Genomic DNA, 15174 nt, shown 5'->3' on the forward strand with positions numbered 1-15174 from the left:
GGCCATGGAGATTCCAAGGAAGTCAATATTAAATCCAGGGATAGGAGTCAGGAGAGTGTCAGACAGAACAACTCCTTGCTTGTGGTTAGAAGATAATGTGTTAGGTAGCAGTAAAACAGGTAAAAGGCAAGTAGGTCTTTAATAAAACCATACTCTGTTATTGCAAAAACAACTCTGAACCAACCCAATTCTCAATTGCTTTGGCATGTAAGAACAGAAAAGGGAGGAGTGAACTAGGGTGCCCCAAGTCACACGCCACAGACTCTGCTCCAGGAGGCGGAGGCAAGAGGTTACAGCTTATTCATGGAACCCTAAATACAGAAATTTAAATTCATCCGAGTGCACAGATTTCTGAAGACCAGTGTATCTCTCTAGAGGGCAAATTGATGTTTCCTAGAGATGTTACTAGTGTCAACAAATCCCTAAATCCACCATTCTGTGTTTAGCTCATAACACCTTCTGCCCCAAAATAAAGCAAACGTGGTTTTGTGGCATATTGATATGATCTTGACTGGCTTAAAAAAAAAAAAACCCAAAAAACTAATGTTTTTGTTTTAAGAAAAGACCTATTTTTTCTTTCTCAAATTATTTGTTGCAGACATATGGACAGACATACAAATGAAACGAGGAACCACATCTCCATTTCATCCACGTTTTCTTGTGGGCCTGGACTTGCCTTTACAATTCTCCTCAGGGCTTTGAGTTTTCTGTCTTGGCTGGAATTTTATAATTGAAAATTTTTCCATTGTCTTTGGTCCTTTGAGTAAATACTGTATAAGCTTTTCATCATAAATCATGCTGAGTTTGAAGGGAGTCAAAGCAGATGTACGGTTCCTGTTTTGGCCAGGAGCCTCACTCCAGGGAGCAATCACGGCTGCTCCTGTTCTGATCTGTGGGGATAGACCTAGATAAAAAGTGATTTTGTGACCATTCCATTCAATGCCTTCCCATATTGCCCAAATTATTCACGGTCTACCATGAACATCCCCCAAAAGATCAGTGCTTAAATAGCCTTCCTTTCAGCATAAAGATTGAATGGTCCCAGCTCCATCCTTCTTGCTGTCCTTTCTCTCCCATGATGCCTTGTGCTCACCTCCTCCTTCTCTACTCCCTGTTCTCTCTGAAACCTGAGTTGTTGCTCATCCTCACTTGCTGCCTAGGGGCCTCTTTATCCCACTCTCCATTGTCTTTTCCAAATTTCCTCCATTCCCCAGCCCCCTCAAATATCCCTTTTCTCTTTGTACCCACAATCTTTCCCTCCCTGCTGGCTTATCCTTTCCGTCTGTTCATAAATATCTTCCTCTTTCTTCATGTCTTAGTGAAAACTAAGATTAAAAACAAACAAAGAAACAACAAGAAGGAAAAACTTTCCTAGACATGTTACGGTCATTTCTGATTTCTTTGATGTCCAGACTTCTATGAGACCAGGCTGTATTCTACTAAATTCTGCTTTCCACTCCAACCACTCTGGAAAAAGCGCTCTCCTGAAGGTTACCAGAGGCTTCCTATGATCAGATGCAGTTGCAGTTTCTTGACTCTCATGTTAACTGACCTTAAACCTGACCCTGTTGACCACGCTCTTCCTACCCGCTTATCCCCCGTCCTGTAGAAATTCTCCTGGCTCCTCTCGCGTCTGCTCCTCAAAGGCAATTGTTTCTCAAGCTTCTTTGCCTGATCTCCTTTTTGTTACACTACCTTTTCTCTTGGGTCATCTCATTTAGGCCCAAATCTTCTGATGTCGTGTCTATGCTAATGACTCCTAAATGTGGATTTCTAGCCTTAATTTCTCTCCTGATTACTGAAGAGTGTTGAAAAAAATCTGCAAATGGATATGCATCCAGGCTCCTTAAGCTCAACAGCACCTACAGCCAATTTATCTTCCCAGTTTATTTTTCCCATCTAAACTTGCTTCTTCCCCTGTATCCTTCATCTTTGTTCATTACATCTGCTCAAAGCCAGGCAAACTGGACCCCTGTGACATGTTCCCCACCTTCACTTTCTTCAGCTAATCAGTCCAAAGTACTTTCAATTCCACTACCAAATGTTTTTTTAAATCATGCCTTTTCAGTTTTCAATAGCATCACCCTAATGAGGGTTTGGATGATTTCATTAGTTTCTTGGATTCTAATCTCTTTCTTCGCCAAATCATCATTTCCACTGATTCTAAAGCTATCTTTTGAAACCATGGTCCAAACCATCTCACCTCTTACTTCTTGCTTTCAACAGCTTCTCATTGTCCAAACAATAATTCAACCCCCAAACATGGCATGCAATGTCTTCCATTCTGTGATATATCCTTTTAGGTTTCTCTCCTGCAGTGTACCTCCATGTACCTTATGTGTAGTTAAAGACACACCAGAATACACGGCAGGCACCTTCAGGTCTCCTGACCTTTGCCCTTGCTATTGTTCATATCAAGATGGCCCCATGGTCTCGCTGCTCCCTCCCTTGCTCAGATACTACACCATTCCCGAACTCTGTCTTAATATTCTTGACAGAATTATCTACTCTGAACTCCCCAAATATTGTAATGGACACAGCAGGATAGGAGGGAAAAAGCCCTGATATTTGCATCAGACAACTTGAATTTAAATTCTTCCGTACAATGTGCAACTTTTGCAGCTCGCTGTGGCTTCCAAGTGGGCTGGAGAGACTTTGCCACCCACACGTTACTCTCTCAGGAAATGGCAACTCCATTCTTCCAGTTACTCAAGTTACAAACCTTGTTGTCATTCTTGACTCTTTTTTCCACACCCTACATCTAATCCATCAACAAATTATGTTGGCTCTGCTTTCTAAATAACCCAGAATCAGGCCACTCCTCTCAACCTCTGCGGCTACCACTTGGCCCAAGCCACTTTCCTCCTCATCTGGGTATTTGCAGGAGCGTCCTCTCTGGTCTTCCTGCTTCTGACCTTATCCTGCTTCAGTCTGTTCTCTACAGAGCATCTACCATGATCCCGCTAAACTGTGTCAGATCTTCTCATTCCTCGGCTCCAAACTCTTCAGTGGTTTTCTGATTCACTCGTCGGTTCACAAAGACAAAGACATGACCTGCCTCCTAGCATCCTTATTTTTCTCTCCTTATGTCATATTACTTGTTCCCTTCCTCACTCTTCCCTTTTGGCTCCTCAAACACGCCGGGGACAAGCCAGCCTTGGGGCCTTGAATTTACTCTTGTCTCCGCTTGGAACACTCTTCCCCGGATATCCAAACTCCTCAGAAAAAGCTGCTAAGCTAAAAGCTTCAGGAAAATCTGTTGGTAATAAGCACAATAGATTACTGCCTATTTATATAATATTTATTCCACAAGCATGCAAAAGGGGAGATAATTCATGTTTATTGACCCTGTTTAGCTGGGTATTGAGTTAGAATGATTTCACAGCGTGCTGGAATTCTCGCAGTAATCTTGTATGCCCATTTTACAGGAGAAAAAAGCAAGGCTCAGAGAGAATAATTTGCTTGAAATGGAAGGAGAGCTGAAATTTAAAACAGGGTCTAAGTCAAAGCCCATGTGAGGCTCTTTTCTTCATGTTACATTATTATTATTATTATTTGCATCTACTACCCACCAGGCACTGTGCAAGAATGCCCCAGATATAATAATGAGTAGAAAATGGTATTTGTGCTCAGGCAGCTCAGTCTACTGGGAAAGCCATCCTCACATGCAGCTCTGAGCAGTGAGCCAGCATCCTATCATAGGAGGCAAGTGTGTTGGTGGCAAAACACACAGAGAGCTCTGGAGGGAACCAACAGGTCTTCCCATGGTAAGTCATGTTGGAAATACGCACAACCCAGAGAATGCGGTAGGAGACGAGGGAGGGGCTCCCACACAAAAGGAGCAGAGCAGTTCAAGTCACTGATGAGAATGACAGGCCACTCTGCTGTTCGCTTAAACCCTGTGTTTTAGAAAATAGATATTCTCAATCTACGCCTCCAGTCTCAGCATCCTCGCCAGTTACTGGGCAACAGACGAAATTATTGCCTCAGAGAAAGTCCAATCCTGCCAGATCTTCCATGTTTTTCCCCAAAAGGATCTTGAAATTTGCTTATTTATGTGAAATCTCCCAGTGGTTAAATGTTGGCAATCGTTTCCTTTATATTAGAATATGGACTTGACGAACAACACAGGTCTGCTGCAGGTCAAGTTTGGCCCCTGTGTAGCTGGGAGAGTAAACAGGTGACCCCAAAGATTCGGAGAGGGGGTGACCTAACCCTGAACACGCTGGAACCCAGCACTAGCCCTAGGAGTGAATGCTGAGGGTGGCATTACATACAGGTAGTTCCTGTTCGCTGTCCCCTCGCCTACCACACCAGCTCTGTCCCTCAGTCTCTCCTCTTCTGGAGCCCTGGGCCTGGCCCCATGAACCCACGCCTGCAGGCAGGCGCCCAGGGAGCCTCACACCACAGTCTAGAAGTAGGGGTGAGAGGGAGACCCCTGCTCCACTAAAAAGGGATGGAGTGTAAGGAGTATATTTTGGCCATCTCAGACATTTTCCCAGAGAAACGTGCAACGAGCAGATGTTGTGGGCGCCATGATTAGCAGAGGCTTTGGGAAGGGAACTCCAGTCCGGGTGAAGAGGTGCACTGTGGACGGGGATTCCATGCCTCCCATGGACCCTTCTAAAACAATCTCGGAAAGGCTCCTCCCCCTTTTCTGTGATTTTGTTTCTCAAAGCATAGTTTTTCAAAACTAAAAAGTTTGGAAATGGAGCAAACTCATTTAACAAGATTCTTTTGACGGCCAATTTGTTCCCATTTCTCAGGAGTGTGCTCATCTTTCCAAAACATGAATCTGATTGTATTTCCACCTACGTAAAGTCCTCTGATGGCTCCTTTTGTCCTTTGGGATAAAGTTCACTGTGGCCCCCACCTAGACTGCCTATGATTCCCTTCTGCCTCCTCTCTAGCATCTCTTCCCATCTTCCTCCTCCCGTGCAAGGTCTGCCTAGCCCAATGAAAGTCCTGCGAGTCCAACACAGGAGGACATTTCACTCCTCAGTGCCTTCCACGTGCTGCCGCTGTTACCTCTTCCAGCTTCTTCCCACCCCCAACTTCCCTGCCCTCCTTGGGCTCTAGAACTCAGTTCAAATACCACCTCTTCCAGGAAGCCTTCCCTCCTTCTGGTCTGATTCAGATGTGTTTCTGTGCTCTATTATGAATGCTACATGCTTCTACCTCAGCCCCTCCAGTATTTGTGGGTTTTTCTACCCTCACCTCTCCCCATGCCCGTTAGGCTATAGCTCTTTTGAAGACAGGAGGGGTTCTTATTTGATTTTGTACCCCCAGTCCTCATGGGTTCCTTATACACCAGCATACTATCTGAATGATGACTCCATTCTCCATTTGTGATCCTTGCCTTTTTTGCACCTGCCTTCCTCCTGTTTGACCCACTTCCATCGAATGTATCCTGTGACTTCTCCACTACTTTCTCATCCCAGAACAAGCTTGCAGACCTTCCGAGGGGTTCTGCTCTGAGTTACCAATCCAGGGCCTGATAAAGTTCCCTCTGAGCTGCCTTAATCGTCCCTTTTTCCATGAGAACCCTGCAGAGGAAATACAATCTTGACAGAGATGTGGACATTAGTGTGTACTGTTAAGGAACTGGTGATTTGGGGTGCTTTAAATCTATTGTTGTTAGTCCTTGGAACAGGCCTCTGAAGGCAATGAGCATCCACATTTCATAGATGAGGGAACTAAGGCTCATGGGGGTTAAATCTCTAGTTCAAGATCAGGTGTTTAGGGAAGAACCGAGGACAAAACTCCACTCCGTCGCTCGGGTACCATGGACTGCCTCACTGGGATGGTGCTCACCCCTTCATCAGAGACAGGGAGGGGAGGCAGGGAATCTGTGGGTCAAAGGGTAGGGATGGACTTGAGGGGATCAGTAGGCAAGACAGAGAGCCTAAATGCCCCTGTGTCCAGAAACAGAGGCTGGGGAAAGGGGGATCCACTCAGGGAGGCCGGGAGGCCTAGGGCCCTGGTTTCTTCATGCTCTTCCCCGTAGTTTTCACCAGTGCTGTTTCTGCCACTGCAGACCCTGATTGTTTTCTGTTTTTTGTTTTTTTTTCTGGGAAAGATTCGCCCTGAGCTAACATCTGTTGTCAATCTTCCTCTGTTTTCTCTTTTTTTCCCCTTTCTTTCTTTCCTCCTGAAAGCCCCAGTACCTAGCTGTATATTCTAGTTGTAAGTCCTTCTAGTTCTTCTCTGTGAGCCACCACAGCATGGCTGCTGACAGACAGGTGGGTGGTTCCACGTCCGGGAACCGAGCCTGAGCTGCCGAAGTGGTGAGCACCAAACTTTAACCACCAGGCCATCAGGGCTGGCCCCCCAATTGTTTTTTAAGTTTCAATAAATGTTCCATGTAGTTAATGCAGATTTATATGTAGTTGTAAGAAATAAGACAGATATCCCACGGATGATTTACCCAGTTTCCCTCAGCGGTAACAATTCGCAAAACCACGGTAGCACATCTCAGCCAGGTTATTGACGTTGAAACACTGCCATTCTTATTCAGATTTCCCAGTTTACTTTATTCGTGTGAGTGTGTGTGTGTGTGTATGTGTGTGTTGTGGTACGTGTGTATGTATACAGTTTTATGCACTTTATCACATGTATAGGTTTGTGTATCTTGACACCATAGTCAAGATACTGAACATTTCCATCACCAGAGATGCCCTTTGTAGACACACCCACTGCCCTTGGGGCAGTTGGTGGGACACCCTTTCAACCACTAATCTGTCCCCTGTTGCCAAAATTTTGTCATGTCAAAATGTTATATAAGTGAAATAATTCAGTATTGGGATGGGCTTTTTTCACTCTGCATAATTCCCTGGAGATTCACCTATTTTCAACCTATTTTTGAGCACATGGGTGAGGTGGGAACCAGCAGGTTAAAGGGAGATAAGCAGTCGCCCCAAGTGGGAGCAAGTTTGTGGGTCTCCAGTCTAGAAGCATTCATTTGGCAGCTTGTGCTTTTAGCTTAGGGTGACCTGTGCTTCTATTAGGTACCTACTTAGCCTGAGAAGTGACTTTGTGTTTTTCTTTGTAAGTTTTTTTTTTAATTAAAGTTCTCAAGTGCTAGCAAAGCTGTAAATTTTCTGCCTTGTGTTTTGTTGAAAAGCATCCAAATATCCAAAGGCTAGTGGTCTTTAGGGTGTGTTAAAAGGATACCAAGAAGACTGTAATGATTTTCAGTTCATTTTGGGACTCTTGAGCAATTGATGATTTAAAAAATAGACCAAAGAAACCAAGGAAAATGTCTGAAAGTTCATTCTCTCCTTGTGAAACTCCTTAAACATCTTAGGTGCTAGTCCTCATGGAATTTTAAAAGGACGCAAATTTGAACTAGATTTATGATTTAAAATTTTAACTTAAAAAACACTTTCAAATCTATTTGTTTCTATGATTTGCAAAATTTGTATTAGTTTATACAATATTTTTCCTTTTCAGTTTTGCCTTAGTAGGGAAGCAATGGTTTTTCAGACTAAAGGAATTAAATGTAGGATGATGGAAGATATTGGGATGAACTAAGACGTAAAATTCTAAGTAGGCTCTATGACCAACTGACTCGAATCAATGATTCCATCTTCAACATGGATGGTAATTATACATTCTTGTGTAAATTTGGATAGGAATTTAAAAAGAATTAAAACATGTACTTTGTACAAAATCTCAATGGCAAATTCTTTCTTAAAATATATTCTAGATTTCGTGTATGTGAAGGCACATGGCTAAAAGCTTGGGCTCTGGAGTCAACCACTGGAGTTCAAATCCTCAGTCTGCCACTTATCAGCTGTGTGACCTTTGCAAGTTTCTGAACTTCTTGGCTTCAGATTACTTATCTTTAAAAGAGGGAAAATCATAACAGCTATAATTCTTTGAGCATTTAATACGTACCAGCGCTCTTTTAAACATTTTACATATATAATAGCAATTAATTTTCATTAATATTCCATTTTGTTGATGAAAAACACAAAAGCACAGAGAGGTTAAGTAACTTGCTTGCGGTCATGCAGTTCATTGGGAGTTTAACCAATACCAGCCCAGTCTTTCTCTCCAGTGTCTGTGGTCTTAACTGCTTAACTCCTAAGCTAAACTCTCAGAACATATACCCGAGGCTATCTACCTGGTGGGTTTGTTATGATTAAATAGAAAATCCATATAAATGAAATCAGCACATTATATTGTATGATCTATTTAAGGCCACAATGCTTGTCATTAAGTGTTCAATAAATGCTAGCAGATGAATTATTAGTATTATTATCACCATTATCATTATTTGGCTTTTTCACTTGCCTGCCAAGGTATATTTAAAATGAATGGATTCCCAAATGTCTTTCATTTTGACTATCATCACAAGAGCCTTTCAAAAGTATGCAGTTGTTTCTAAATCAAAAATTTCTTCCTGGCATACCAACCACGATGTTTTGTAGTAACAGGTACTTTGATATGTATAGTTTCTAAGCTGTGTCAGCAAAAAGCCATTCTGGTGAATTTTAAGAAATTTGATGTCCAGCACAATTTATTTTTCCACCTTGCAAATTCCTAAAATGTGTTAGGAATGATTCGATTTTAAGAACCTATGAATTGAGTTTTAAAAAGCAACGTGAAGCAGTGTTGATGATAAGAAGGTGCATAAATGTGATGATACAGAGAAGATTTGTGCTCACCATGGAGATTGACACATTTAACGTTTTAGATCAGCGCTGAATGCTTCTCCCACAACAGCAGTAAGTCATTTCATACAGCAGCAACATGAAACTCTGCAGGGGGTGAGTGTTGCAATACTTTATGTTGCCTCTTCTGCAAGTCTTTTTCGTGTTAGCTCGACGCTGTGTAGCAGCCTCCTGTTCAACCTGTCTTAAGGGCCTCAGCTGCTTAAACCAATATCTCAGTTGTCACAAACTTGATTTTGTCTTATAACATGCCCTACTAAGACCTTTGCTTATGAGTATCTTGGTTGACTGAGCTTTCCTGTAATACAAAAAACATCTTTCACATTTGGCTATTTTCCTATTTCCAAGTCCTCTGCTCCATTCTGAAATCTGAGTTTCTTCCCTAGTAAAGCTTTTATTTTTCATCTTTATAGTTGGCTTTCTCTGTTCTAACATCACCACACCTGTGTCATATTATCCTGTAAATGCATATTGAGTGCAAATGTATTTTTCTCTTTGAGGGATATAAAGTAACATGTATTCAGAAATATGAAGCCATTTCTGCAGAGTATATGCAATCAATCATTTCATGAATGAATGAAACTTTGGTACTGTTCTGGTACTTTCAAACAGCTTCTTCATAATAATTCTAGATATTGATAAATTAGTATGCCATCAACCTGTATGTATATGGCTCCCTTATGTAACAAGAATGTGTTTTGTAACAGTTTTCCCCCAAAAGATTTTAAATGCAATTAGAGAATGAAATAGGTATGTGTGGATAAACAAATATCTTAAAATAGATGGCTACTAGGAATAAAAATCAGAAATGAATTCCACAACTGGCAAATACAGTTCCTAAAAGCTGTTAGTTCAAGGGACTTGAGGTTTTGCCTTCCAAAGATGAACCAGCTGTTTCTCACCTCTGTGAGCAACTGGGAGCATATGGTGCAACTCCATAATTTTAGTATATAGCACCTTTCACTCAGGCATCTCCAAAGACTTAATGGATGTTAAGCTCCTGCTAGACACCAACTCAATGGCACTTTTCAGAAAACAAGCCATGCTCAACCAGCTAAATCTGAAGTAAGATTTTGGTGATGCTAGGTCTGCCTAGTAATCTTGGTAAGCCTTCTTTTCATTAGCTCTGGGGTGAAAATGAACTAAATGCTGCATAAACAGAATCTTGAAGATTGCTACAACATCCTCCAATGTTGAGGGCATGTGTCTAGCATGCTCATTTCACTACTTGAAAAACCTGAAGCCTCTGTCTACCTCTGGGTTGAAAAAAAATGAGTCTAACCCCACACTCCAAATTCAACCTCAGTTTCCCATTTAAACACAGTTCGAGCTTTTCCTGTCTTGTTCTTAACTGACTCAACAGGGCTGCCCTCCACTATCGACATCCTCTTTCACCCCACTCCTGTTTCCAGACTATTATTCAACCATAATTGCCTCATCATCATCCTGGGAAGTCTACACTGTGCGATTATCCCACACTTTATTCCATCTTTCTCATCTATCAAAGACTAAACAGTACTCATTTCTCAAGAACTTCAGCACCTCCCTTCATTTAACAAATATTTATCGCAGGTCTACTATGATAGGGCCAGGGAAAACGTGGTGATTATGCCTCCTGCTACAGAGAGTTGGCGGTCTAGATTGTCCACTCATGTACATCTGTGTTCTCTTGGATTCGGGTGGTCATGATTTTACTTGATCACCCCAGCCTATGCACATGCAAGTGTTCCGTGATCATAAAAGAAATACGTAATTTTTAAACATTGGCAGTGACAAGTCTTGAGTGTTGATAAGAATTACATGGATTTTTGAGTCTGTAACACGGGCATACATTTGAGAATCTGCTTTTACCTTCTGAAAGCTGTATTTGGTCATAGATAATAAGCTGTTCTGTCAATGTTTGGACTTTATGAGGATTGCATTTCAGAATGAGATTGTTGATCATGTTTTCAATAACATACGGAAATATGCTAGATGTATTCATACTATATTAACTACTAAGATCTGCCAGAATAGTGTGTGTGTGCATTAGGGAAAGTTCCAGGGCTCAAGAAGTACATGTGCAGGGCACCTGATCTAGTCTCGGAGTCAGACCCCAGTCCCTGTGGGAGGGAGACTACAATGGAGAGAGGATAGATCTGGGTTAGCAGGTCGGGCAAGCAAGAGGGAGTCCACCAGAGGGAGTAGCACATAAAAAGGGACATTGGTGGCACTGCAAGAAGTCCACTGAGATTTGACTACAGAGAGCAAGGGGAATGGTTTGAGATGAGTCTGAAGAGGTGGGCAGGGTCGGATCGTCAGGCCTTTAAAGCCACATTAAGGATTTTAGCCTTTATCATATTGGGTCATCATTTTTCAGCCTCTGTCATCTCCCACCATTATTCTCAAGGACTCCAACGTCGCTTCTGTTGATTGTTCTCAAGCACTGGCCTTGTGATTTCTTAGCCTCTCTCCTTACTGCTTCACAGCTGCTGCAGATAGCACAAAAATTGTCAATCTCAGTTTCATATAGGACTCTGCAGAGAGTGCTAAAAAGGGACCAAATAGGAAAGGCTTCACAGAAGAGGTGGTATGTGACCATCAGCATTTCTACAGGCAGACATGGGCATCATAAGCCATATGTGGATACTGATGTCATTCTGTGCAAAGTTGGCCATCAGAGGTTTTAACATAGGGTGGAGATTTAGTCAATTTGATCTCAGAAAGATACCTCTTCGAGGTAATTTGCAGAATGGACTATAGCGGGGAGGGGCTGGAGACTGAGAGTTCAATTAGGAATAGATCTCAATAGTTTAGGTCAGACGAAGGGAGGACCCCAAACTCAGGGACTCAGTTGGCAAAAAGAGTGCTAGATGGAAGAGATTCCCAAAGAGCAGGATCTATAGGATTTGAGGACCAAGGAAAGCCAAGGCTGAATTATAAGAGTTCTTTCTTGGCTGAGAATATGAATAATGAAGCCAATATAAGAGGTGGGGGTGACGGAAGGAAGGATACATTTGGGGGTGAGGAAGAAGAAAGACTTGGTGAGCTTTGAGATAGCTTGAGTTCAATGCGTATGATTAACAGGAAATCCAGTATGTCTTTAATTTCCCAGGCCCCATCTCTCCTCATATTTCTCCCTCTAATATTTCATCATTTACTCACCTCAGTCAATTCTAGGAATTTGGCTGGTAAAAAACTCCCAGATTTACATTTCTAATTTCATCCTCTCTCCTGAGGTTTCCAGATTCCTGCTGCGCATCGACACCAGACTGCTCTGGGGACCTCAAGTTCAACAGATTTAATTGGAGCCCCTCGATTTCCTCCACATCCATTTCCCCTTCAAAGACCCCTATCTCAGTTAAGGTATCTTCCTTACCTACTCCCCAGGACTCAAAACCAAGGTGTTACTTTCGGTGCCTCCTCTGTCATTCCCACATCCAAACCATTGCCAAGTTCGGATGATTATATTTCCATGACTTGCTTCACTATGGTTCCCTTCTTCCCCATTTATGCTGCCATTGTCTTAGTTTGCACCTTCATTATGTCTGAACTGTTCACCCTACCACCAGCCTCTCCTGCTTTCATTTCGTCCTACTCACGGATGCCCAACCCATTCTCCCAAAGCTCAGATCTAATCATGTTTCTTCAAGGCAAACAACAACGAAAACCAACCAAACCAAAGACAACCACAACAAAACCACGTACACTGCCCCCGACACACACGCACATGCACATCTTTGATAATTCTCCTTTGTCTAATAAAATTTCCAATTTATTTTCACAGACTATGTGTTCTTTTATGCTTTGGCGCCGGCCTACTTTTCCCCCTTTTCTTCCACCATGCTGTTTCCTGCACCCGTTGCTCCATTCAAAATAAACCGCTCTTTTTCTCTCTGATTAAATCGTTCACCTCTGTCACCGATGTGGTGCCTGCAACACGGCTCAGAACCCAGTAGGCACTCAACAAACACATTCGTACTTTGAACTAAGGTGAAGACAGCTATGTCATAGTGGATGGGTAACTTAGTTTTTAGTTTTTTTAAGGGGGTGTGGCAAAACAACAATGAAAAAGGTAGAAGATTTAGGATTTCTTTCTACAGGTTCATTAGCATTTAAACAGGTTTTGAAAGATAATATCAGGACATGTGTCCCTCATCAGAGTGAAGAAAAGGCTTTACCTAGAAGCTTAGGTTAAAGTAAAGTAGAGCCCTCACTTCTAATATTTTCCTTTGTTTGTAAACAGATTTATCAATTTGGACACATTTGTTTGTAGAAAAACATGGGCAGCTGAAGTATTACTCTGGGATTTATTGTTTGTCATTCAATTTTCTTCTTTTTTTTAAACAACAATATGTAGATATCTACTCCTGTTCTTTTATGAGGAAGTTAAAATTATTAATTGGGTCATGCCCAATATGTGCTTTGATCACTTTAGAAATGCACTATGTACAAATAAAATTTTAAATGTCCTTGGATATACAAAGTAAAAATAGAGATAAAGGGAATACTAAATCTCCAAACCTCATTTTAGAACATTTAGCTTTAACTTTTCTCCATGCTAAACATTTTAGGAGTTCTGTTATAAATAGTGAAATAGTATATTTCATATTTTTACCTCTTTTCCCCTTAGGGTCAGACAAATATACAATTATTAAAAAACCTAGAGACAATGGCAGAAACAAAGGCTATCAGTATTACAAAACTTGGGTATTCAGATATTGATCAAGTTGATAACAGATACTAGATTATCTAAAAGAATGGTTTGACCAACTTTCCTAATTTCCATTGAACAATATTTATTCAGAATCCAGGAACATCAGACATCTTCATTTCATGGCTACATAAAGAGTGACCCAGGGGCCGGGTCCGTGGCCGAGTGGTTAAGTTCGTGCGCTTCGCTGTGGCAGCCCAGGGTTCGGATCCTGGGCGCGGACATGGCACCGCTCGTCAGGCCACGTTGAGGCGGCATCCCACATCCCACAACTAGAAGGACCTGCAACTAAGATATACAACTATGTACCGGGGGGTTTGGGAAATAAAGCAGGGGGAAAAAAAAAAAAGATTGGCAACAGTTGTTAGCCCAGGTGCCAATCCTTAAAAAAAAAAAAAAAGTGACCCAGAAAGTAGAGGGACTTGTCCCCTATCCCATATTTATCTGGTGGCATTGCTGGCATATCACAGACAGGCACCTGGGGAAGCAGTAATTTCTAATTTAGAGTTGGGGTGGCCATCTATATGATATTTCTCTGAACAGTCTGGTTTGGGGCCCAGAATGTGGAGGAAGCTCCTCAAAGATCGTGCGGTGCATAATAATGCTGTCCATTTTAGATCTAATCTACAGCTAGCCTTGAATGCCCAGATTAGTACTTTCTTCCCATGGCCAGTGAGATGGTAATGGAGACGGAGATGGTAACAACTACCATCAGAACTCGTTCTCTTCCTGAAGTTTCGAACAACTACCTTTCATACATCATATATTTCAGATTATTTTTAAAAATTGAAGCTTGGTTGAATAAATAAATAGAAGTCCAGAGATCATTTGTCTTTTTCTATCTTTTGAGGATGGTCAGTTCTCACAGGAACAGTAAATATTTTGATTCTTTTTCTTTTTTAAGGATCAGTCTAAGGAGTATGATGAACTTCTCATATGGCTACAGCCTGTGTATCAATGCAACAAGAAATTCTTATTAAAAACTTTCTAGAAACAAGTTTTTAATAAAAATGTATACTTACTTAGGAAAGCAAATTAATCATACATGCTGGCTATTTAATAATGTAATTAGGTGTTTATATAGATACATCATCAATGTGACACTAAGACTTATTGGTAATGAATACATCATTAATGATCACTGATACTGTGAGGATCTTGCTTTGTTCTTGTTAATGCTTTATTGTGGAAAAGTAGAAAGTTCATTTGACTATATGTGTGTGTGTGTGTGTATATATTTTTTTCTTTTTTAGGCTAAGCTAAATGTTCCTATATTTTCTTTCTTAGCTGTTTTCTCAGCATACAGTCATGCTCTTTTATAGATTTAGAAAGAATAAAGGATGGTGTTGGAGAAAGAAACTGCTTTGTAGGAAAGGAGACTTGGGGTCATGTGAGGGGAAAGGGGCATGGGGACAGTGAGAAGGAGAGGCAGTGGAAATGTGTCTGAGAGACCTGAGTGTGACCTGAAGGGCGTTTGAGGTCATTACCTCACCGGTTACCTCTCGTCACTTCTTCAGTATCATGACACAAAATTCAAAATTAACCAGCAACCAAGGTCAAACAGTCCTACAGCGGGGTGCTGTTTTCTTTCCGTTACAGTGATCTTCTTTCCTTCCCTCAGCCCTTTATTGCTGTTCTCACTCTTCCCCTCTTCGGCTCTGTTTCATCTTTCCACTGCTCGAAGCTATTGTTTGTGTTGTCTGTGGAGTGGAAACAATAACTCTGATTTTGGAACTAGAGCTCTGCCATATACAAATGAGCGCAAAAGTGGCCACATCCATGGTTCCAAGGGCAGTTAATCTG

Source organism: Equus quagga, chromosome 16 (assembly GCF_021613505.1).
Source record: "Equus quagga isolate Etosha38 chromosome 16, UCLA_HA_Equagga_1.0, whole genome shotgun sequence".
Lineage (NCBI taxonomy): Eukaryota > Metazoa > Chordata > Mammalia > Perissodactyla > Equidae > Equus > Equus quagga.